At 32.8% G+C, this 24,618-nt stretch overlaps 1 pseudogene; it reads left to right on the forward strand.

The window, feature by feature from the left end:
* Positions 1-9,859: 9,859 nt before the first annotated feature.
* Positions 9,860-23,518, forward strand: LOC133184809 (uncharacterized; annotated as a pseudogene).
* Positions 23,519-24,618: the final 1,100 nt, after the last annotated feature.

The following is a 24,618-nucleotide window of genomic DNA, read 5'->3' on the forward strand; positions in this document are numbered from 1 at the left end:
TTTTCAGGCCTTTACTATTATCGGACAAATGTAATGTGGCTGAAAACTACATGTTGAAGACGTTTAGATTTCTTATTTAGATTTGTCACGTAATGTGGCAGTCAAGTGATTTTAGCAAATATACCTGCAGTATTGTGGTCATCTATAAATTCCAATATTGCAAGGGCATAACCAAGTTAAAAATGTAAGTTTAATTTATAATTATTTTCAACACTCTTTGTAGTTTGTGAAAAGTGCTGCGAACCTATATAGATTCTACTATATAATTGCTAAAATTACATTTGTTAGACCGTATGTTGAATATTTTGCTGGTCAAGTACATTAAATATAGATATAATTAATTCATTTGCAAGATTTCATCAGGTTCGCAGGACTTTTCAAATATCTTCATACCTCTTAAGTTTATGTGTAAAAGCTTGTCGTAATTCGTTGAGGGTATGCCCTTGCAATAGATCGATTTATTACGACCCTTCTGTTACGGTCCTTCAATGAATCTGCATACAAATGTACGGCAGTTTCACTTGTCTAAGGAATGTACGGGAAGTATATGAATAAAATCATAAAATAGACATCGCATCCAAGTTAATGGCCTCTTATATATCCGCAAATAATATTTTATTTAATTACAAAACACATTTTTCATTGTATGAAATACAACTTGATCCGCCTCTCACTGCATACAAACTGCGTCAAATTTTATGATATGACGTCACATTGACAAGTGCATTTGGATCAGTGAATTGTTTATATATTGCTGTGTGGGATTTATCCAACGACAAAAATGCATGCAATAGTAAGTATTGATGTAGTTTCAAGCTATCCAACAGTTTAAAATAGCGTATCATTTCATTTTGTGGTAATTTGAAGAACATGTATTTTTGTGTGATGTCATAGTAAGCATTTCCCGTAAAAATTAGGCCCCGCCTCCTTATTGCAGCCTTAACTGTGCTGCGGTTTGTAGATGTAAAATATATAATGTATGTGTTCAATTCTTCATGACGAAATCAGAATTTCTGTTCAATCAGCGGTTAGAATATTAGCCGGGTTTCTTGGATTGCCATTGTATATCTTAAGTGAACTTAAGTATGCTGTGGCAAATTTCCGTGGAAAATCTGTGACAATGTGCACAGCGTAAATTAATCCCACATGGAAAAAGATGTCTAGTAGGAGTGTAAAGATACGGCTTAAGTATATCGTAGTATATCATGATACACTGTGACTGTATCACGATATTTCACCTTTCATATATGTGATAAGCCGCAAGAAAACCAGGTTTATTGATTTTTTTTTTCATGAAATTGATATTTTTGCATTTTCAGGTAGCTATAGTATGAAAAGTAAAAATACAAAATGTTTGAGTCAATCTCCTTTTAATTCACAAGTTATGATGATGCAAAAATGATATATTTTATTTACAAAATCTCAAAATTTAGCCATAATGGGAATTCGGCTAATTTTATAAGAAAATTAAAAAATGAAGACATAAATAGTAATTTGTCGTGGCGACTCACATATATATGTTTTATTCAATTTGTGTGTCTATGTTCTAAAATGAGAAATGCTCTGTCATAATGTGAAAGGATAAAAGGTGATGATTATTTCTCAGTTCACAAATACATTATATAACATTTAATAAGCTCTGAACACAATAAACACATAATTAAAAATAAGAAAAAAAACCCCACCTTTATTAGGTTAACTTAAAAAGAAATAGCATAAATTGCTTAAAATGTTATATATTGTGATACACAGGTATATGTTTTTATACCTTGATAAAGTACAGCTTTATGTGAATTACCAGTATATATCATTACACCACTTGTCTACATTTTATCATTCAAAAATGTATGTATAATGGATTTTTATATAACTTTACTTCATAAATGTGATGATTGTGTTGTTTTATTCACTTGCACAACTAACTTAGGGAATTCATCTGGCTTGACTGCTTGTGTGTTTCCGAAAAAAAGCATTCCCTGTTGTTATATTTCAGTGCAAATGCCTCAAAGTTATCCCACAAGAATAAGCTTATTGAGCTAGGATTAGTATATCACAATCAATACATGAATTCCTGTTTTTGTCTGTTGTGTGGAGTATGAGATATCAAAATGGAGTAGGACAGTAGGATATCAGACACAATATGTACAAAACTGCTGTTTACTGATAGTAACTTTAAAGTAAGTTTTACACACTAGGAATACGATATATGTAATCTTGATTGTGCAATAATTGATTTTTTTTTGTTTGCAAACATTTAAAAGTGTATGTTGTGTTCCAGTCTTCTAAGTTTTATTTCTGGAGATATTGGTAAATGTATAAAAGGAAGATTTATTTATTAATACAGAGAGGAGTAAACCTCAAGTATTACAATGTACACAGTATACCGAAGTTTTCTTAATATGTAGTACTTTATCATTAATTTTAAATCAAACATGTTGATTGAATCTTGGCTGTACAATTTTGAATGTAAATTTTACATATAATTATTACCAGTATGCATCATACTCTGAAGTGTTTTATTGAGAAATGTTTCAATAAAATTTATTAGGTAAGCATTTTTAAATGTGTTTAATTCATTACAAATTTTTCTTTTATCATTTCTTACCTTTAAAGTAAATAGGTCCAATGAGAAAGAATATGTCAGCATTTTGTTCATTGTCATCTGAATTTTACCACTTGACCACACTTTCTTCAAAGTACCCTGTATGTTTAATAAATTGAACTTGGAAAAGATGCGAGGTTACAATCCATCCATTGTTTGGCAAAGAACTAGTACCACTACCTTAGAAAGCTGCTCATATTGATGTAGAATGCTAAATTTAGGCTCTGCTGTTTAAGGATGAGAAGAATTTATCCCTTCTCTGCTTGCCTGTGAACAACATTCAAAATGCTACTCCTACTACAATTTTTTACTGCTTTTAGTAACCAGGCACACTAGTACACAACATCAACATATGCATAATTACCTTTCTTAGCTCACCTGAGCTGAAATCTTAAGTGAGTTTTTCAATCACATATTGTTTGGCCTCTGTGTGACCGTTATCTTTTCACATACATGTATTTGATTTCTCCTGAACCAATTGGCCAAATTCAACCAAACTTTGCACACAGTATTCTTTGGTAAAGGTGATTCAAATGAAGGGCCACATCCTTTTTCAAGGGGAGATAATAAAGAATTTCTGAAAATTTGGTGGTATCATTAAAAACTCTTCGTAAGAATTAACACAATCAAGAGATGAAAACATGTGAAATAGTCTTTACATAGATTAGTGTTGATTCAAGTTTGTTCGAATCATGGTTCTCAGGGATAGGATGGGGCCACAATGGGATATGAAAATAGATGAGAAAAAAATCTTTAAAAATCTGATAATGAAGAACATTGTGGTCATGATTAGACCTTCTCTTTGACAGATAGTTTTGTTAAAATCCTTGTTCCATGCATATCATTTTTTATTAACTGTAAGTATAGTGCTTTCTTTTCCTTTTAGAAAGAGCTAGGTTCACTTTAGGCATAAAATAGCCCCGTCCTTATATCACTCTTTGTCCCATTTCTTACATCAAAATAAAGTAGAGACTTGGTGCTTTTATTTCCTAAAACAAAGTTTCTTTCGAGAGTTCAGGTATTGGAAAACAGGCTTTGTGAAATTGCAATGTTTTTGAATTTGGTGGAAAACAGGCGTATTTGAGTACCTTCAGCAAAGAAATAAAATATGAGCATACCCCTTGATAAAAAAAAGAAACATTTTGATTATAATAACCTTCAGAATTTTGCGTATTTCGGATCAGAGGTACTCTACATGAAATGTCGAAAAATATTAAAACTTGGCCCTTTTTGAAGGGATTTTCAGTAAATATTGGAAAAATGACGCATTTCATGACGTCATAATGCATTGACTAGAAAACTTCATTTTCAACAGATACACAGTCGCTAAGGGTCCGAACAAGCTCTTGGACAAACAGCTCAGTACTACAGCTTGATATTTTTTTTATGTACATTTGAAATGCGATTTTTTTAAAACTGCGAATTTCAGTGATTTCTGATTTTTATTAGCTCACCTCAACGAAGTTGGGGGGAGCTTATGCGATACCCTCGGTGTCGGCGTCCCAGGTTAAAGTTTTTGGTGCAGTTTTCTTTTTTAAGTACTTCTATGCCCCCTTACCCTAATCAAAATTTTTTTTATGTACATTTGAAATGCGATTTTTTTAAAACTGCGAATTTCAGTGATTTCTGATTTTTATTAGCTCACCTCAACGAAGTTGGGGGGAGCTTATGCGATACCCTCGGTGTCGGCGTCCCAGGTTAAAGTTTTTGGTGCAGTTTTCTTTTTTAAGTACTTCTATGCCCCCTTACCCTAATCAAAATAACTTTGATTAGGGTAAGGGGGCTTCATTAAGTGGTCATTAAGAATGACAGCCAGTATGTTTAGACAGACATAGAAATAAACACAATACACAAAATATACCATCCTCAAGGCTTGTAATTTTATGAAATGAAGTAAATTTTATTCAGTTTTTGTGTAAGTTACATTTATATATTACAGTTATGATATTGCTACCTATTTTCACATTTCTAAATCACAAATGTAAGCTATACTTAACACCGAAAACAATCATTTGCGATTGAAAAACGTAGTTTATCTTATAAATACGGTTTCAAGATTTGTAAAGTATGGTTTACAATTCTAAACTATAGTTAACGTACATGTTAATTACAATTTACGGTTGTAAACTATATAGTTTACAGATATTTGAGGCGCCAAATTCGCAAAATTATGATAAATATAGTTTTACAGTTGATAAACACAGTTTAATTCCAGAATCTCTGATTTTGTATGGAGATGCACATTTTTCTGTAAAACTATATTTCACGACTCTAAAGTATAGTTTACGATCAAAACTATAGTTAACAATAGTTTTGTCCGTAAATTATAGATAGGTTAATTCTAGTTACAGCATGATAAGATTTAGCTATACGATTATTTTCATTGTTTGTTAAATATATATATTTCTTGTTGACATTAAAAGTAAATGTTCTTTTATTTTAAAGCAAATCTAGTTGGAAATAAAAAGAAAATGACAGGAAAATTATTGATTAAAATTTATGTTTCATTCAAAAGTGAAAGATGGGAAAAATGCATTTTGACGGTTTTTAATCTAATTTTTCTTCAGCAGCAACGGAATTATCATTGTCGTCTTTGCATCCTTTTGCGCTGATCAAACAAAAATGACAGAGCATTGCTGGTATCAAAATAGGTGCTGAAAGCTTGACATACATTTAAGATTATCAACAAGAGAAATTACTCAAGTAATTCTGTTTATTTGTTTCGTTTTATATAGAACTTACGGCAATGACACACATTCAGTATTTTCTCTAGCGATTGGTGCCGCGAGGTTTTGATTGGAAAACTATCGTTAACAGTTAACAGGTTAATTGATTCATAAACTATATTTAACAACTCTTAACTATAGTTTACGAGTGTGAATTATAGTTTAAGACAATAAACTATGATTGACAAATGTGAATCATAGTTTATCTCTCAAAACTATAGTTTACGATCGTTAAGAATAGTTTACGTCTGTTAAGGAGGTTCGATCCTGAGCATTTGAGCAGATTTTGGTCTGGACCTTTATTTCTAAAATTCTGCGTCATTTATAAGTTGTAACATTAAATCTGGATTCTACAATGCAAATTAAACTATATCCAATGAAAAAACCGCGTTTAAATTCCATTCAAATAGGATTGAGCCAGGAACTATATTTTGTGGCGGAAGGTTTTTTTTAGAAGAAAATGATCATTTTTTCCCTTTTGAAATATATACAATACTGTTAAGTTTAGATTCCTATTTTTCCATGCTGGTTGCAAATAGAGCTGTTTTTTGCAATGAAATGTTTTATGCTGGTTCTGAAATATCTATTAGATTATTTCTTATGAATTCTTTCATTATATTGTGACAAATATAGTAAATATATTCTGAAAGTCGAGGAAAAAATTGAGCCAATTTTAACGTAAAATTAACACTTTTTTAGTAATATCTAAAAATTTAGATCATAGACCCCCACTTTTGTTTTTCTTTTCTGAATATATAAGATAACTTTGATCAATCTGCTTAAATTCAGCAAAAGTTTAAGACTTTAAAATAATTTTCTCGGTGGTGAAATTTTTAATGCCAGAAAAATCACATTTTGTGAGTGCAGAAAGGTCAAATAATTGATTATGCGAAGCAATTTGAAACTTTTTCTTAGTCACAACTTTAATGTGTCTTATTTTAAATAGACTAATAGTTTTTTTGTCCCATGATTTATTTGGATAAAAACGTTGGAGGGAAAACGTCGAAGATGTGATTTTTGATTAAGACACAATTTTCAGTACAAAAAGGTCATATTAAATGTACTGTAGCGCCAAAAGAAGCATATTGACCCTCAATTTTGGTTTTGATTTTTAATTAAGCTATGTGTGTAGAAACTAAAAATATACTTCACAAAAAAGTTTAAGACTTTAAATATCAGGATCCAACCTCGTTAAATACAGTTTATGAGTACGTATATTAATGACAGATAACTAGATGGTTTACGATCTAGTTAAATCTATAATTATCGAATGTAAAACATAGTTTATCTGATAAATATAGTTTCACGATTTGTAAAACTATGATAAACAACTCTTAACTATGGTCAACGAATGTAAATTATGGTTTACAAATGAGAATCTATATTTATCTATGGCACGCCAAATTCACAAAAATGAGCTAATCATAGTTTCACAGTTGATAAACTAGGTTTATCGACTGTAAACTATAGTTTACAGACCGTAAACTATAGTTAACGATGATAATCTATATTTCACATATGTAAACTATAGTTTACACGATAATCTATGTTTCACAAGCGTAAACTATAATTAACACGGAAAACAATCATTTGCTACTGCAAAATATAGTTTATCTGATAAATATAGTTTCACGATTTGTAAACTATGATTTACAACTCTAAACTATACTTAACAAATGTAAATTATAGTTTAGGCTTTGTAAAGTATACTTTACAGACATATAAAGCGCCAAATTCACAAAAATGCGGTAAACATAGTTTTACACTTGAGAAACACAGTTTAGGAACAGAATCTCTTATTTTGTATCGGAGATGCACAATTTTCTGTGAAACTAGATTTCACGACTCTAATCCATAGTTTACGATCAAAACTATAGTTAACAATAGTTTTTTTTGTAAATTATAGATCGGCTAATCCTAGTTACAGCATTATAAGATTTTGCTATGTAACGACAATTGTTGTTAAATATATATGCATGTATATTTCTTGTTGGCGTTATAAGTAAATGTTCTATTATTTTAAAGCAAATCTAGTTGGAAATAAAAAGAAGAATGACTGCATGGGAAATTATTGATTAATTTTTTTTTTTTTTTTGATTTAAAAGAGAAAAATAGAGACCGAAATGCGTGATCTGTCATTAATAAAATACATGTATATCTTATATTCATCTGTAAATAAAGACATAACACAGTACATGTAACATTGCAGGCGCGGAATTTATTTTTCAACAACCGAATTTTCTTCATACATAAATAAAAGTGGCCTTTCACGGAACAAACACAACAAATATTTGGGACTTCTCTCTCATTCTCTCTCTCTTAAATTCAAAGGAGGACGTTGAAACCCCCACAACCCTATCTATATCCGCCACTGCAATTCCTCTCTTTCAGTTTCTTTGTTTTGGTGATGAGATGTGGCGGGAAAATGCTTGGCACATTGTAAAACGCGCTTCACCCTCCTCTGCTTGAGCAAAAATCTCGTAATATTCTGTCTTTTAAAAAATTAAAATTTATAATATTTCTAAAAATTTCCCCATAGGAAATGTATATATAAACGGCATTTTAAAACAAATACAATTAATCCCGTTTAAATAGAGAAAGTAATATTGATTATATATAACTCGGTCTTTGCTTTAGATAATGCCCAACACGTGTCCTTAATATTCTCCGCACTGATAAAACCTATACCCCATTACTGCTTCTCGCGATTGGTGCCGCGAAATTTCGAATTGAAAACTATCGTTAACAGTTAACAGGTGTTTAGATTCATAAACTATATTTAACAACTCTTAACTATAGTTTACGAGTGTGAATTATAGTTTATTACGATAAACTATGATTGGCAAATGTGAATCATAGTTTAGCTCTCAAAACTATAGTTTACGATCGATAAGTATAGTTTACGTCTGTTAAATATAGTTTGTGAGTATAAATGACATTTAACTATAGTTTACAACCGAAATCTATGGTTAACGAATGTAAAACATAGTTTATCTGATAAACCCATCGTCGCAAGCCACGAGTTTTGTGTCCATTCTATTTCCACAAACCCGTGGCTGCCTCCTACAAATTTCTCTCGTTCTTATGAATATTAATAACATACATTCAACCAATGGAATAACATCTGACGCTTCATGTCAGAACCAGTAACGCTATTCAGCGTTTTCATACAACGTCTACATTCGAAACCCTGTATTTTAATGTAAAACCTTGTAAGTATTTTAGAATATACGTTACCCACCTCTGTTCTTCAGGATCTATCGTATTTTTTTCAATAAAAATGCCACGCATAGCAAACATGATTTCATTATGGGCGCCGCCATTTAAGCGTACCAAAAATTGCTACAGAGTGATTTCATTGGTCAAGGTAAATCTGGCGTCACTTGATAAATATTCAATGATTCAGTCGCGAGAACGAGAGAATTTGGTAGGAGGCAGCCACGGGTTTGTGGAAATAGAATGGACACAAAACCCGTGGCTTGCGACGATGTGATAAATCTAGTTTCACGATTTGTGAAACTATGATTAACAACTCTTAACTATAGTTCACGATTGTAAATTATAGTTTACAGATGTGAATCTATGTTTATCAACAAAATCTATTGTTAACGTTTAATTACAGACAGATAAACTTAGATTAGCATTCGTAAACTATAGTTAACAACCGTTAAATATAGTTTTACAGATGAAAACTATAGTTAACGAATCGTTAACTATAGTTCACGGTTTGTAAACTATAGTTTACAGTCGATAAACCTAGTTTATCAACTGTGAAACTAAGTTTCGCTAATTTTTGTGAAATTGGCGTGCCATATTTATCAGTAAAATCTTCTGTTAACGTTTATTTACACACAGCTAGATAAACTTAGATTAGCATTCGTAAACTATACACTTTACAACCGTTAAATATAGTTTACAGATGAAACTATCGTTAACGATTCGCTAACTATTGTTTACAGTTCGTAAACTATAGTTTACAATCGACAAAGTTAAACTATGTTTATCTAATTTTTGTGAATTTAGCGTGCCATACATAGCTATGCACTGATGAAAGAGAGATAACTCTAATTTTGAGAACGACAGCAAACGCTGAACTGTGCTACTTGCGAGACATGGTCTAACAGAATAAAAAAAGAATAAACAGAAGGAGACTGATGAATGTCATTCCATCACTGTAAGGCAAGTTTCCTACCTCGGTAGAAAATCCTGAAAATTCATTATCATAAAATAGAAAACTTTTGTGGCAATTTTACTTTCAGTTAGTTGTATTTATGATTTATCACAAGGTCATTCCAATTGAATACGGCGTATTAAAGTTCATTTAAGCAAAAAACTTTCCAAATTAACTGTGATGTATTAAAAACAAATGTTTTTTAAGTAACATGTGCATGTTGAAAAATAAATGTAAAAACTTTTTGAACAAGGAAGTAATATTATGTTAGTCAGTATTAATTCACTATTCAAACAAAAAGTATTTATCATAATTCACTAAATGGACGTTTAATTTCAATGTCAAAACAATTCTTTTTTTTATTTATAGAACTTCTACAGAAACCATGGACCCCCGCCTCAGTGCCCAGGATGTGATCAGATGTGACCTATGTGAGACAGCTCTAGTACAGATGTACTGTGATTTCTGTCATGTCAACCTTTGTAAACACTGTATTGGAGAACACATTGCTGATGAATATGACAAGCATAAAATTGTCCCATTCGATCAAAGAAAGTCAACCTTGATCTATCCAAAGTGTGCAACACATCCTACCAAAACTTGTGAATTACAATGCAAGGAATGTGACATTCCTGTTTGCGCCTTATGCTCTGCATCAAAACAGCACGAAGGGCATAAATTTGCAGTCCTCTCAGAAGTTTACAACTCAAAGAAAAAAGTTATCGCAAAAGATAAAGAAGAATTACAAATTATTATCTGTCCAGCATATAAAGAAATCACCAAAGACATAGAAACACAGATAGCTAAGTTGGATGGAGAATATGAGAAACTTACAACAGCGGTGACAGAACATGGAGAACAATGGCACAGAGAAATTGATAATGTCATCAATGCCATGAAAAAAGAAATTGATGATTTTAAAATAAAACACATTAACATTCTGAAGAAACATGCAGAGGATGTCAAACAAATACAGTCTTTTATTGAACAAGCTCTGTCCAACCTGAAGGAAATTGAAGAATCAAATGAAGTGTCCATAACCATGGAATACAGCTCCAGAAACACAGAATTCAGCAAACTTCCTCCCAAAGTTCAGGTATCACTGCCCACTTTCAATCGTAAACCAGTAGATAGAGAACAAATATACAAGTTGTTTGGTTCTCTTTCCCCATTATCTACCACAACAAAAGAAAAGAGCTACACAATGAAGACACTAGAGATATCACCCAGAGAACTGCTGAAAGAACCAGTACTTACCACTACTATAAATACTGGGTATAATGCACTCCGCAGTGTTACATGTATTAATGAAGAAAAAATCTGGACATGTGCACTAGTCAGTGATATGAAATGCTTCAATATTCAAGGCTCACTTATCAAAGCAATCAAACCAAAATCAGGGGGATTACCAAGTGATATAGCAGTGACAAGTGATGGGGATCTAATGTACTCTGGTGGGATAACAGGGACTGTGAATAAAGTAAAGAATGGACAGACAGAGGACGTTATCAGATTACAGGGCTGGAGACCTATCAATCTCTGCATCACCTCTTCTGGTGATCTCCTGGTTACCATGTACAGTGATGATGAAACACAATCCAAAGTTGTACAATACTCAGGCTCCACAGAGAAACAAACAATCCAGTTTGATGATGAGGGTAAACCTCTGTATTCAGGAAATAACAGAATTAAATACATCAGTGAGAACAGAAACCTGGATATCTGTGTGGCTGACAGTGGAGCTGGTGCTGTAGTTGTGGTCAACCAGACAGGAAAACTCCGATTTAGATACACTGGTCATCCTTCTACTACAAAGATTAACCCATTTAAACCCCGCGGCATCACAACAGACAGGCAGAGTCAGATCCTGACAGCAGACAGTGATAACCACTGTATCCACATCCTAGACCAGGATGGACAGTTCCTCTGTTATATAAATAACTGTGATCTGAAGTATCCATACGGTGTATGCGTGAATAAAAATTATTTGTTGGTTGCTGAGTGGGGAGGAAAGGTTAAGAAAATTAAATACCTTGAATAGAGATATATGTTTGTGTATATTTTTTTGTAGATTGAAACTACTTTTTAACTCACCTGAGCTATACAATATACTGATGTAGGTGATTTCTATGTTTGACAGAAGAGTCACCATGGACATAAAACTCTGAATTACTGTCTTTCAAATTAATGATACTCTCCCTTCAGATTTTGGCCTATATATATTTATTCAAGATCCATGACTTCTTAGTATTTTTTTTTATTGCGCCTCTTTTGTAAAAAAAAAAAAAATTGAAATGTTTCATTTTGTTAGGTATAAACATGATAAATTTGTTCATATTTTTATTTTTTCAAGTGAGTAGAATATATCAATACCATGACATAATATTCTCAGAGGAATTTATAATTTCAATGAAACGGTGCTCTTATACAGGGACAGAATACTGAACCTAATGATTTTATCATCTGCAGGTTTTCACTTTAAAACTTAATGGAATTAATTGCCTCTTTTTATATATATTTTATGATGTGTAATACATAAATGTATAAGGCAGCAGGCATATCATATATATTCCTTCTCCTTTATAAATAAATACAATAACAGAATAGGCTCTTGTTTTGCAACATATGAGGCTATGTAAATGTATTTACTGGTCCAAACTTGTTGCTATCTTCATTCATCCTTGCATTATCCCCCTCCACCCAGCAGTGACCTTGAGGGACCTGTATTGTCCCTTTTTGTGTTATTTACTATCCTGACAATTTAAACAAATCAGATTATTATTTTTATGTTAAATAAACCCATCTCAAAATAACACATGCATGGTAATGGTAACATGATAATTGTGTTTGTGAAACATGAACGTCCTTGAATATGGCTATATACACTTACAATATAACCATGGCCTTGCCGCCGTTGTTCTCATGATTTTTGGTTCAAGGTCAAGAGTAACACTCAAATCATATGTTACAATCTCAAAAAATGTGAAGTCTTTCTGATGTTTTCATTGTAAGTTATACACAAGCTTAAAGTCGAAAATCTAAGAGACAAGTAGATAAAACTTCTATCTTGCGAAAATCAAAAGCTCTCAGCACACTCAATAGCAAGTTGGAAAGACAGTGTATCATATCCTGCACATGAGAACTTCACACTTCTCTTTGATCAAATGATTCTGGTTGAGTCCATTGCTTTGGTTTGGCAGAAAAAATACAATTTCTGCAAAATCTTTAATTATCACCTTCATATTTTACAACATGACCTTGGTTGAGGGTTAGAACAAAACTCCTAGTCAAGGCTATCTTTGTATTGAGAATAATCTGCCAGTGCAACAGATTATTTGTTACGTTAAATATATATATTGCAATGTCATTAAGAATAGAGAGATGGGAAAATACATTGTGATATCACACACAAAAATAATCCCGAGGCATTATAAGTGTGGTTCGATATGGCTCTGTGAATGCCTAGGTTCTCTCTATACATTTATTGAGAAGCATATCAAAATATATAATATATAACAAAAGTACATTGTGTTATCAAAGATTGAAAACATACATGTAGTTGGGAGTTATATGTTACTTTAACACTTTCATAGAAAGTTGGTCAAGAGAAATAAGAGCAATACAGTGTCTGGTTACAGGATGAAGCATATAATCTCAGTCAAACATTTGTATCAGGGCTGATAAACTACTACAGTGCCAAATGGAAATACCGGCGAATTTTTTAGACAGAAAATACATTCTTTACAAGGATGGGCGATTCTTTTCAGGCCTTTACTATTATCGGACAAATGTAATGTGGCTGAAAACTACATGTTGAAGACGTTTAGATTTCTTATTTAGATTTGTCACGTAATGTGGCAGTCAAGTGATTTTTATTAGCAAATATACCTGCAGTATTGAGGTCATCTATAAATTCCAATATTGCAAGGGCATAACCAAGTTAAAAATGTAAGTTTAATTTATAATTATTTTCAACACTCTTTGTAGTTTGTGAAAAGTGCTGCGAACCTATATAGATTCTACTATATAATTGCTAAAATTACATTTGTTAGACCGTATGTTGAATATTTTGCTGGTCAAGTACATTAAATATAGATATAATTAATTCATTTGCAAGATTTCATCAGGTTCGCAGGACTTTTCAAATATCTTCATACCTCTTAAGTTTATGTGTAAAAGCTTGTCGTAATTCGTTGAGGGTATGCCCTTGCAATAGATCGATTTATTACGACCCTTCTGTTACGGTCCTTCAATGAATCTGCATACAAATGTACGGCAGTTTCACTTGTCTAAGGAATGTACGGGAAGTATATGAATAAAATCATAAAATAGACATCGCATCCAAGTTAAAGGCCTCTTATATATCCGCAAATAATATTTTATTTAATTACAAAACACATTTTTCATTGTATGAAATACAACTTGATCCGCCTCTCACTGCATACAAACTGCGTCAAATTTTATGATATGACGTCACATTGACAAGTGCATTTGGATCAGTGAATTGTTTATATATTGCTGTGTGGGATTTATCCAACGACAAAAATGCATGCAATAGTAAGTATTGATGTAGTTTCAAGCTATCCAACAGTTTAAAATAGCGTATCATTTCATTTTGTGGTAATTTGAAGAACATGTATTTTTGTGTGATGTCATAGTAAGCATTTCCCGTAAAAATTAGGCCCCGCCTCCTTATTGCAGCCTTAACTGTGCTGCGGTTTGTAGATGTAAAATATATAATGTATGTGTTCAATTCTTCATGACGAAATCAGAATTTCTGTTCAATCAGCGGTTAGAATATTAGCCGGGTTTCTTGGATTGCCATTGTATATCTTAAGTGAACTTAAGTATGCTGTGGCAAATTTCCGTGGAAAATCTGTGACAATGTGCACAGCGTAAATTAATCCCACATGGAAAAAGATGTCTAGTAGGAGTGTAAAGATACGGCTTAAGTATATCGTAGTATATCATGATACACTGTGACTGTATCACGATATTTCACCTTTCATATATGTGATAAGCCGCAAGAAAACCAGGTTTATTGATTTTTTTTTCATGAAATTGATATTTTTGCATTTTCAGGTAGCTATAGTATGAAAAGTAAAAATACAAAATGTTTGAGTCAATCTCCTTTTAATCCACAAGTTATGATGATGCAAAAATGATATATTTTATTTACAAAATCTCAAAATTTAGCCATAATGGGAATTCGGCTAATTTTATAAGAAAATTAAAAAATGAAGACATAAATAGTAATTTGTCGTGGCGACTCACATATATATGTTTTATTCAATTTGTGTGTCTATGTTCTAAAATGAGAAATGCTCTGTCATAATGTGAAAGGATAAAAGGTGATGATTATTTCTCAGTTCACAAATACATTATATAACATTTAATAAGCTCTGAACACAATAAACACATAATTAAAAATAAGAAAAAAAAACCCACCTTTATTAGGTTAACTTAAAAAGAAATAGCATAAATTGCTTAAAATGTTATATATTGTGATACACAGGTATATGTTTTTATACCTTGATAAAGTACAGCTTTTTGTGAATTACCAGTATATATCATTACACCACTTGTCTACAGTATTTATAGCAGAACACTCCAAAAATAGGGCATGATGACGTTCAATCTATAACTATAGTAATTTGTTTCAATCCATGTTTTGGACATTTTTTTTCAGGGTGAAGTCAAACTTCCCATTCCGCGACTTCATATGGATTTCCCTATTGTGATATGTGAGGCTCCATATTCCAGTTGACCTCAATATTAGAAGAAGATGTTCATTCCATATTTTGTGAGGAAGTACTTTACATCAAAACTTTAGAAGAATAGTTCTGAATAAACTGAACAAAACTGTACAAATGTATACAAAAGAATAATTTTATCATTCAAAAATGTATGTATAATGGATTTTTATATAACTTTACTTCATAAATGTGATGATTGTGTTGTTTTATTCACTTGCACAACTAACTTAGGGAATTCATCTGGCTTGACTGCTTGTGTGTTTCCGAAAAAAAGCATTCCCTGTTGTTATATTTCAGTGCAAATGCCTCAAAGTTATCCCACAAGAATAAGCTTATTGAGCTAGGATTAGTATATCACAATCAATACATGAATTCCTGTTTTTGTCTGTTGTGTGGAGTATGAGATATCAAAATGGAGTAGGACAGTAGGATATCAGACACAATATGTACAAAACTGCTGTTTACTGATAGTAACTTTAAAGTAAGTTTTACACACTAGGAATACGATATATGTAATCTTGATTGTGCAATAATTGATTTTTTTTTGTTTGCAAACATTTAAAAGTGTATGTTGTGTTCCAGTCTTCTAAGTTTTATTTCTGGAGATATTGGTAAATGTATAAAAGGAAGATTTATTTATTAATACAGAGAGGAGTAAACCTCAAGTATTACAATGTACACAGTATACCGAAGTTTTCTTAATATGTAGTACTTTGTCATTAATTTTAAATCAAACATGTTGATTGAATCTTGGCTGTACAATCTTGAATGTAAATTTTACACATAATTATTGCCAGTATGCATCATACTGTGAAGTGTTTTATTGAGAAATGTTTCAATAAAATTTATTAGGTAAGCATTTTCAAATGTGTTTAATTCATTACAATTTTTTCTTTTATCATTTCTTACCTTTAAAGTAAATAGGTCCAATGAGAAAGAATATGTCAGCATTTTGTTCATTGTCATCTGAATTTTACCACTTGACCACACTTTCTTCAAAGTACCCTGTATGTTTAATAAATTGAACTTGGAAAAGATGCGAGGTTACAATCCATCCATTGTTTGGCAAAGAACTAGTACCACTACCTTAGAAAGCTGCCCATATTGATGTAGAATGCTAAATTTTGGCTCTGCTGTTTGAGGATGAGAAGAATTTATCCCTTCTGTGCTTGCCTGTGAACAACATTCCAAAATGCTACTCCTACTACAATTTTTTACTGCTTTTAGTAACCAGGCACACTAGTACACAACATCAACATATGCATAATTACCTTTCTTAGCTCACCTGAGCTGAAATCTTAAGTGATCTTTTCAATCACATATTGTTTGGCCTCTGTGTGACTGTTAACTTTTCACATACATGTATTTGATTTCTCCTGAACCAATGGACCAAATTCAACCAAACTTGGCACACAGTATTCTTTGGTAAAGGTGATTCAAATAGAGGGCCACATCCTTTTTCAAGGGGAGATAATAAAGAATTTCTGAAAATTTGGTTGAATCATTAAAAACTTCGTAAAAATTAACACAATCAAGAGATGAAACATGGGAAATATTCTTTACATAGATTAGTGTAGATTCAAGGTAGTTTGAATCATGGTTCTCAGGGATAGGATGGGGCCACAATGGGAGATGAAAATACACGAGAAAAAAATCTGATGTTGAAGAACATCATGGCTATGATTAGACCTTCTTTTTGACAGATAGTTTTGTTAAAATCCTTGTTCCATGCATATTCCTTTTAGAAAGAGCTAGGTTCACCTTTTGCATAAAATAGCCCTGTCCTTATATCACTCTTTGTCCCGTTTCTTACAGCAAAATAAAGTAGAGACTTAGTGCTTTCATTTCCTATAACAAAGTTTCTTTCGAGAGTTCAGGTATTGGAAAACAGGCTTTGTGATCGCAATGTTTTTGAATTTGGTGGAAAACAGGCGTATTTAAGTACCTTCAGCAAAGAAATAAAATATGAGCATACCCTTTGATAAAAAAAAAATGAAATGTTTTTATTATAACCTTCAGAATTTTGCATATTTCAGATCAGAGGTGCTCTATATGAAATATTGAAAAATATTAAAACTTGGCCCTTTTTGAAGGGATTTTCAGTAAATATTGGAAAAATGACACATTTCATGACGTCATAATGTATTGACTAGAAAACATTCTTTTCAACAGATACACAGTCACTAAGGGTCCAAACAAGCTCTTGGACAGACAGCTCAGTACTACAGCTCGATATTTTTTTATGTACGTTTGAAATGCGAGTTTTTTGAACCGCCAATTTCAGTGATTTTCCGATTTTTATTAGCTCACATCAACGAAGTTGGGGGGAACTTATGTGATACCCTCGGCGTCGGTGTCAGCATCCCAGAATAAAGTTTTGGGTGCAGTTTTCTTTTTAAATACTTCTATGCCCTTCATTAATCAGAGATGCATAGAAGATGCTTCTAGTGTGTTTCATTGTACCAATCAAGGTTTCAGATGCTTCAATTTCAGCTAAGGAATGACCAAGTTAATATTTTTAGAGCAGGTTTGAGTTTTTGGTGCAGGTTAAAGTTTTTGGTACAGGTCTCTTTTTCAAGTAACTATAAGGAATATGTTGACCAAACTTGCATAAATGATACATCTAAGGATGCAAACTACCAGGCTTGCTTCGGATGCTGGATATGACCTACATTTTCTGGATGAGTGAACAGGTAAAAGTTTTTTGAGCAGCTTCATTCTAAATTAACTATAGAGCCTATGTTGATTAAACTTGCATGGATGATACATCTAAGGATGCACACTAATGGACTTGCTTCAGATGCTGGATCTGACATACATTTTCCAGATAATGGACCAGGTTAAAGCTTTGGATGCAGGTCTATTACTAAGAAACTATAAGGCCCATCTGCACCAAATTTGCATAGATGATGCATCAAGGGATGAACACTCTCAAACTTGCTTCAGATGCTGGATTTGATTTACATTTTCTGAATGAGTGACTAGTTCAAAGTTTTTGGATACCTCTATTACCAAGTCACTGCAAGCCTTATTTGATCAAAATTGCATAAATGTTGCATCTTGAGATATACACTACTAGATTATTAGTTTAATGTGGGACTTTACCTTACTTAAAGACAACATTCGTTGAGGTTAGCTCTGTAATCTCTGATTAACCTATGTTTATTATCAGGATTCGGTTGTATCAATATTTAATGAATGATTAAAGCTTCATTAAACTGATCATAATCTTTTATAATGAATGAGTCTGTGCATTATTTAAAGCCTTTATTAATTTCCTCAACTTTAATGAGGGAAAGGGGGCTTCATTACGTAGTCATTAAGAATGACAGCCAGTATGTTTAGACGGACATAGAAATACACAAAATACACCATCCTCAAGGCTTGTAATTTTATGAAATGAAGTAAATTTTATTCAGTTTTTGTGTTAGTTACTTTTATATATTTACATCCACTAAATGTTATCTCCTTTATTTCTTAAGGGCTCTTCCATCAAAGACATGCCCGGATCTGGGGGGGGGGGGGGGGGGCTGGAATTTACAGAGTTATTAAAAGTATGTACTGAATCAAATAAAAAAATGATTTTTTTTTTTTTTGCTTGTCAAGAAATTTTCTTGATTCAATACGTTTGGGAAGGGAAAAAAGATTTTTTTTAATTGTCAAGAAATTACTGGGTTGGAAATTTTTTTTGACGGGGGTGGACCCCCCCCCCCCCCCACTTGGAGAAAATTCCCGGATCCGCGCCTGTATGAAAATTACAATGATGTACATATCAATAATACAGTACAATATTTAACCTACTTAATCCTACTTTACATGATTATTTGTACAGATATGAATATAAACAATAAAATGTCTCTATTTGGTTGTTATGCCTAGTACTGGAATTATTAACGTTGCCGCGTAAGAGGGTTATGTATTTTTTCTGCAACAGCTGCAACATTAATTCCCGTACTACCAACCAAAGAAAGCATTTTATTGTTCTAGTATATTACAGTTATGATATTGCTATCTATTCTGATATACGAAAGCCTATTAGGATCAATCTATGGAGAAAAAAATTTAAAAAGCGTTATAACGCCTTTCAAAAAGGCGTAATAACGCCTTTCAAAAAGGCGTAATAACGCCTTTCAAAAAGGCGTAATAAGGCAAAAAAAAAAGCGTTATTACGCCTTTTCAAAAGGCGTAATTACGCCTTTCAAAAGGCGTTATTACGTCTCTTCAAAAGGCGTTATTACGCCTTTCCAAACGGCTATTACGCCTTTTATTTTCAATATATGACTAACTTAGCCCACTCCGGGGGCTGAAATCTTACCTTCGGGACATGAATTTCACAATTAAAGAAAGGGCTACTTTTTAAAAAAAAAAGTAATTTAAACATATTGTAGTTAGATTTCCAGAAAAAAAAAAAATTTTAAATGTGTAATGTTTTTTTTCAGTGTTAAACCAACTTAGTCCTTCTCTGATGCCAGACACCTCTACCAAGGGTCATGGATTTCACAAATTTGGTTGAAGGCTAATTGCTCATTATACCCATGCAAATAGTTTGCCTGCTTTTTTCCAAGAGGAGAGAAAAATATTTTCAAAATTGACATGAATTTTTAAGACATGGCAAGCAAAGTCCCAATTAATCTGAGTCTGCCTTTATCCTGGATTTCCACAAGTAGAGTGTTGACTTCTCTTAACACGCATGTAAACAATTGTCTGTGAGATGTGCAGGAATAAAGAAAATACTTTTAAATATTGCATAAATAAAGATGGCTTTGATTCAATCTTTCAAGTATCCATTTATATAAAATAACGCATTTCCATTTTTGGATATAACGCCTTTCCAAACAGGCCGGTAGTACGAGTGCAAAGGGGGGGGGGGCGCTCCCTCACTCCACTTTTTGAAGGAATAGTCATGCTATAGTTTAAATATAAAAATTACTTTTTTGCATGGCTGCTTGCTCCCTGAACACTTTGTTGCAGTGTGTTTAAACTCTAGCGAATCATTGCATTTAAAAAAGTTTTACCGAAAACTTGTAAAAAGATCCCCTCAAGTTTAGGCAGTTTAGTAGTATTTTTTCGGGGGAGGGTGTTTCGTTTTTTGTTTGCTCGTCAATTCTTTGGAAGGTTGCCCCCTCTCCCCTTTCAAAAGCAAAGGCCTGTCAAAGGCATAATAATGGCTCTTCAAAAGGTATAATAACGCCTTTTGGAAAGGCCTAATAACGCCTTTTGAAAAGGCCTAATAACGCTTTTTCGAAGGTGTTATAACGCCTTTTAATTTTTTTTTCTTCATAGATTGATCCTAAAAGGCTTTCATACTGATACACTTAGATACAATGCATGAGTGCATAGCTATGCACTGATGCAAGAGAGATAACTCTAATTTTAAGAACGACAACAAACGCTGAACTGTGCTACTTGCGAGCACTCTGTTGTGAGACATGGTCTAACAGAATAAAAAAAGAATAAACAAAAGAAGACTGATGAAGTCATTCCATCACTGTAAGGCAAGTTTCCTACCTCGGTAGAAAATCCTGAAAATTCATTATCATAAAATAGAAAACTTTTGTGGCAATTTTACTTTCAGTTAGTTGTATTTATGATTTATCACAAGGTCATTCCAATTGAATACGGCGTATTAAAGTTCATTTAAGCAAAAAACTTTCCAAATTAACTGTGATGTATTAAAAACAAATGTTTTTTAAGTAACATGTGCATGTTGAAAAATAAATGTAAAAACTTTTTGAACAAGGAAGTAATATTATGTTAGTCAGTATTAATTCACTATTCAAACAAAAAGTATTTATCATAATTCACTAAATGGACGTTTAATTTCAATGTCAAAACAATTCTTTTTTTTATTTATAGAACTTCTACAGAAACCATGGACCCCCGCCTCAGTGCCCAGGATGTGATCAGATGTGACCTATGTGAGACAGCTCTAGTACAGATGTACTGTGATTTCTGTCATGTCAACCTTTGTAAACACTGTATTGGAGAACACATTGCTGATGAATATGACAAGCATAAAATTGTCCCATTCGATCAAAGAAAGTCAACCTTGATCTATCCAAAGTGTGCAACACATCCTACCAAAACTTGTGAATTACAATGCAAGGAATGTGACATTCCTGTTTGCGCCTTATGCTCTGCATCAAAACAGCACGAAGGGCATAAATTTGCAGTCCTCTCAGAAGTTTACAACTCAAAGAAAAAAGTTATCGCAAAAGATAAAGAAGAATTACAAATTATTATCTGTCCAGCATATAAAGAAATCACCAAAGACATAGAAACACAGATAGCTAAGTTGGATGGAGAATATGAGAAACTTACAACAGCGGTGACAGAACATGGAGAACAATGGCACAGAGAAATTGATAATGTCATCAATGCCATGAAAAAAGAAATTGATGATTTAAGAAATAAAGTCCGCGTTATCGTGAATGTTGCAGGATAACCTCCGAGGTCGAGAAATGTTGTCTGAAATATAAAAGCCGAGGCGTTAGCCGAGGCTTTAATATTTCAGACAACATTTCGAGACCGAGGAGGTTATCCTGCATCATTCACGACAACAAGGACTTTATTTCTATTCTACTAACGGCTCTAAAATACAGTTGATCGTTTTCTCTATAGAGAAACGAATTAGGTCACCATGTCGCAATTTCGCTGTTCCATTTAACACCAGAGGGTCAATCGATTGCATAAAATGCAGACGATTTCAGCTTTTGTTGGATTAAAAATATCCTTTAATTATTTATAAATTTGCTTGTAACATATATTGATTAATTTTTATGAGTGAAAAATAACAAAACCAGCTGTCTATTTCATTGCTTTATCAGTAAAATCACGGGAGTGTAAATGTTGTGGGGAGGTCCGTAGAACAGCCCCACTTGGCTATAAAAACGGATATTTATCAGCTGTGCAGGCAATACACACTTTTAGACTGCGGAAGACGACACATCGATGTGGTCTAAATAAGTATTAGATTATACAGTGAAATATTTATTTCAACTGTACAGATTTGACATGTGTTTCTGATCTGATAATTTTTTGATGACGTTCGTGATTTATTGGAGAATAATGTCCGCGGCATTTCTTTGATCTCGGCAATAATCGTAGTAGAATTTAAAATAAAACACATTAACATTCTGAAGAAACATGCAGAGGATGCCAAACAAATGCAGTCCCTTACTGAACAAACTCTGCTGAGCCTGAAGAAAATTGAAGAATCCAATGAAGTGTCCATGACCATGAAATACAGCTCCAGAAACACAGAATTCTGGCGGTGCAAACTTCCTCCCAAAGTTCAGGTGTCACTGCCCATGTTTAGTCCAAAACCAGTAGATAGAGAACAAATTTACAAGTTGTTTGGATCTCTTTCACCATTATCTACCACAACAGAAGAAAATGGCTACACACTGAAGACACCAGAGACACTAACCAGAGAACAACTGGAAGAACCAGAACTTATCACTACTATACATACTGGGTATGAAAAACTCCGTAGTGTTACCTGTATTAATGAAGAGGAAATCTGGACAAGTGGATATGAAGTCAGTAATACATGTATGAAATGCTTTAACATTAGAAGCTCACTTATCAAGGCAATCAAAACAAAATCAGGGAAATGGCCATATGATATAGCAGTAACAAGTGATGGGGGTCTAGTGTATGCTGACTGGAAAACAAGGACTGTTAATAAAGTAAAGAATGGAAAGACAGAGGAGGTGATCAGACTTCAGGGCTGGGTACCTGGCAATCTCTGTGTCACCTCCTCTGGTGATCTCCTGGTTACCATGTATGATGATGATAAAACACAATCTAAAGTTGTCCGTTACTCAGGCTCCACAGAGAAACAAACAATCCAGTTTGATGATGAGGGCAAATCTCTGTATTCAGGAATTGCCAAAATTAAATACATCAGTGAGAACAGAAACCTGGATATCTGTGTGGCTGACTGTGGAGCTGGTGCTGTAGTTGTGGTCAACCAGACTGGTAAACTCCGATATAGATACACTGGTCATCCTTCTACTACAAAGATTAACCCATTTAAACCCTATGGCATCACAACAGACAGGCAGAGTCAGATCTTGACAGCAGACTTTCATAACAACTGTATCCATATCCTAGACCAAGATGGGTAGTTCCTCTGTTATATAGATAACTGTGATTTGAAGTATCCATACGGTGTATGCGTGAATAAATATTGTTTGTTAGTGAGTGGGGAGGAAAGGTTAAGAAAATTAAATACCTTGAATAGAGATGTATATTTGTGTTTATATTTTTGTAGATAGAAACTACTTTTTAACTCACCTGAGCTATACATTATACTGATGTAAGTGATGTCTATGTTTAATATAGAAATCACTTACATCAGTATAATGTATAAGTTTGACAGAAGAGTTGCCATGGACATAAAACTCTGAATTACTGTCTTTCAAATTAATGATACTCTCCCTTCAGATTTTGGCCTGATTAAGTTAAGGACATGGTCTATGTATATAAATAGATGCTGTAGATAATGTTTTTGGTCTGTATGTGTCATATTTTTGTCACTTTTAACAGTTAATATTATACTTTAAATTCAATTTTTAAGCTAGTACTATAGCCTCTTTGAAGAGTTTGAATGTATGAAGTATAATCAACTTACCTACAATTTATTTACAAGTATGTAAATGAAATTTGAATCAATCATCTGAATGTTTACTTTCCTCTGAAATGTTTAATTGTATTAAATACTATATCTAGCTCCTAATGAATTACTTCATGAAATTTAATGTGATATAAATTAATTTTAAAGTAATTATTTAATGAACAATATCACCATATTTAGAGTTGTAAAGAAAACGTTTTTCACCTGATTAGGAGAAGTATGTATATATTGTAGGTACATATATCTGCTTATCACTTTCTGATTAAAAATCAACAGAATAAATAAATACTTGTAACTTTGTAAACATATAGCTTTTTGTCGATTCCTGTTATTCGAAAAGAATCAGATGCAAATGTATAGACTCAAGAATATGTCATTATCCTTTTTATCAAGTAAAATAAATAAGTAATCTGAAATGTTTCTTGTTCTTCTAGGTTATCAAAGTTCAACCAATTCATCTTGTCTCATCAGTCAACTGGTTTTTCAGCATATTTCAAGATTTTCAGTGGAATTTGCTGTCTTTATAAAAGAGCAAGAGTTATCCCACAAATCTTCACCATGTATGCACTATGGGTGTTTATTTAAGGAATAACTGTCTAATTTTTGGATTCATGATGTGATCAATCGAGTGGCTTGCGTGATAATTTGCATAAACGCCAAAGGCGTTTATGCATAAAATTATCACGCAAGCCAATCGATTGATCATCGTCATGAATCCAAAA

Source organism: Saccostrea echinata, unplaced genomic scaffold, assembly GCF_033153115.1.
Source record: "Saccostrea echinata isolate AGI-Se365-2 ecotype Australia unplaced genomic scaffold, CSIRO_AGI_Sech_v1 ptg000011l, whole genome shotgun sequence".
NCBI lineage: Eukaryota > Metazoa > Mollusca > Bivalvia > Ostreida > Ostreidae > Saccostrea > Saccostrea echinata.